Raw genomic sequence first — 2,476 nt, 5'->3', positions numbered from 1 at the left:
AAAAAAAAAGCTACATAACACATACCAAATCAATATGTTAGAACCATAGTAATTTACAATCAAGGATATGCAGGTTGGTGCGGGTGGCCCTGCGGTTGGTGGTTGAACTCACTCAGGAGTGTGTGGCATGGCTTGGGTTTCTGGATCTAGCTGGGGCACAGCTGGGCAGTCCGTGAATTGGCCAGGAAACTGCGCCACGTGTTTCTCATCCTCTCTGGAGCACCAGGCCAACTAGGCGAGTTCTTCTGAAGGCATGGAGAAAGACTGAGAGGGCATGCTGAGCCGAGCAGGTGCATCATGACCTGCACCATGTCTGCTAATATCCCAACAGCCGGAGAAAGTCACAAGGCCAGACCCAAGGCCAGTGGAAGGGAAGTATGTTTCTCCCATAGTAGTCAGGAGGGAGAGTGGAACTTTTTGAACAAGAATCAAATCTGTCACACTTTGGCAGATTTCAATGCTGGTTGAAGAAATTTCTTCATCTGGCCATGATAATGTAGCTTCTGTCAAACTAACTCCTACACTGAGGACTACTATAAAAGCTGTATAAAATGCAAAAGCAACTGCCTGTAAACATCTGCAAGCAACCGAGGCAGCTAGGACTTAAGAGGCCATAATCCCAGAGACAAGAGAAACACACTGAGCTGAGCACCTCACTTGCCTTTGATTTTTTCCATTTGGATCCTACGCCTCTTCGTAGTACATGAGCTAGAGGCCAAACGTAGAGCAATGCTGGGGCATTCAGCAGTCCTCCTGGCCTGGAGAGATAGAGGTTAGAGATCAGTAGTTCCAAGGCACTGATTTTCTTATGAAATCAGATCCCAGAGAGAAGGAAATGGAACCTCACAGATTGAGCCTGAAATTTTATATGCAATTTTTCCTCGAGGTTTGTGTTAATGCTTAATATGCACATAGATGGGACGAGAAACTCTGGGGAGGCTGAAGAACTAGGGAGAGATTTTGGCAGTCTTGCAGCACCAGAAAGACAGAGGGAGAAGTTTAGAGTAAGCCAAGAAGCAGGAGCTTCAGTAAATACCCCAAATCTTCAGCTGAATCCTCTGATAGACAACTAGAAAACCACAAACATGGGAAAATTAGGCAATATGTTTCTAAATGACCTTTGAATTGAAGAAAATCAATATAGGAATTAGAATATACTAAATAAGGAACATCAATATAGGAATTAGAATATCAGTAAATAAGAAAACATTTTGCAATAAATAAGGAAAAAGGATATGCAACTTGTGGGATATAGCTGAAGGCCTAGAGGGAAACATAAATGCATATATTAGAAAATAAATGCTAAAAACAATTAATCTAATATCCATCCAAAAAGTTAGGAAAGGGCAGCAAATTAAACTGAAAGAAGAAATAAGAAATGAAATAATAAAGCTAACACCAGATATCAGTGAAACAACAAACATAATATAGAAAAAAATCAATAAAGCCAAAAGTTGAGGTCTTTGAAAATCCTAAGAAAATATGTAAATGACTAGGAAGATTCATATTATAAAAAGAGAAAAACAAATTGCCAGAATAACTACAGATTGTGCAGATATTAAAGCAGTNTTATAAAAAGAGAAAAACAAATTGCCAGAATAACTACAGATTGTGCAGATATTAAAGCAGTTAATACAGGGAAAAAGTAAGCAATTTATGCCAAAAATTTAGAGTTAATCAAAAAAGATAATTTACTGAATTCTTCAAACAAAAAGGATAATTTACTAAAATCAAAAGAAGAAAAATAAATTCTGAACGGTTTGTTACCTTTTAAAAAGTAACCCCTCTCCCCAAACTCTAGGCCCAGATTTCTTTACTCATTAATTCTTCCCACATTCAAAGAGGAAATAACGCCAATCTTTCAGAAACTCCTCCAGAGCACAGAAAACGTGGGAACGCTTTCAAACTCATTTTTCGAGACAACCATAACCTTCTTGAAAAGGATATTACAAGAAAGGAAAGTGAAAGCCAGTTTCTCCCATGAACATAGATTAAAATATCCCTGGCAAAACCGTACAAATCAAGTCCAGCGACGTATCAATTGGATAATCGACAGTGACTAAGTTGGGTTGATTTTAGAAGGGCTATTTCATTAAATATTCAGAGAATAATGTCACTGACTTCATTAACAGAATAAAGGAAAATAAAGAAATAAATAAATAAAGGAAATAAAAAAAATAAATAAAGGAAAATAAATAAAGGAAATAATAAATAAATAATAAATGCTTTCTCAATAAAGCATTTGAAAAACGTGACACCTCCTAGCAACCTAGGAAAAAAATTGAAGTCTTGTAAAATTATAAAACATTACTGAGAGAAATTTGACATAAAAAGTTATACATGTAAAAAGAAATTAATATTTTGTCTATATTTATAGATCATATAATGAAATTATACTATAAAATTTTAGCATCATATGTGTATAGTATAAAATTGCACTCTAGATGTAAAATTATAAAACATTACTGAAAAAAAT

This window comes from Galeopterus variegatus, unplaced genomic scaffold (genome assembly GCF_000696425.1).
Source record: "Galeopterus variegatus unplaced genomic scaffold, G_variegatus-3.0.2 Scaffold8110, whole genome shotgun sequence".
NCBI lineage: Eukaryota > Metazoa > Chordata > Mammalia > Dermoptera > Cynocephalidae > Galeopterus > Galeopterus variegatus.
Note: the sequence above shows the minus strand (reverse complement) of the source record.